The sequence below is a fragment of the Bubalus kerabau genome, chromosome 12, assembly GCF_029407905.1.
Source record: "Bubalus kerabau isolate K-KA32 ecotype Philippines breed swamp buffalo chromosome 12, PCC_UOA_SB_1v2, whole genome shotgun sequence".
NCBI classification, from domain to species: domain Eukaryota; kingdom Metazoa; phylum Chordata; class Mammalia; order Artiodactyla; family Bovidae; genus Bubalus; species Bubalus kerabau.
The window spans coordinates 22,282,498-22,282,765 of NC_073635.1; positions in this window are offsets into that span (position 1 = coordinate 22,282,498).

The window sequence follows — 268 nt, forward strand, 5'->3', positions numbered from 1 at the left end:
GAGCAAAACAGGGCTTGGTCTCTCATGTGAGTATCAAAAATGACAAGATACAGCATGTGAGTGTGAAATGCTATGAACACTTCATTGGCAGCTTCCAACTGGAAACACATCTGAGTGTTTCAATGTAAGAAGTGCTGGAACAAAGTAAGCTCACTAACACAACTGTGAATTGTAATTTATTAAGTTATAGATAATTCAGAATTTGATTCCTGCACAGGCGGAATTAAATAGGTTTCATATTTGGCTGATTGTCAATGATGGCTATTTC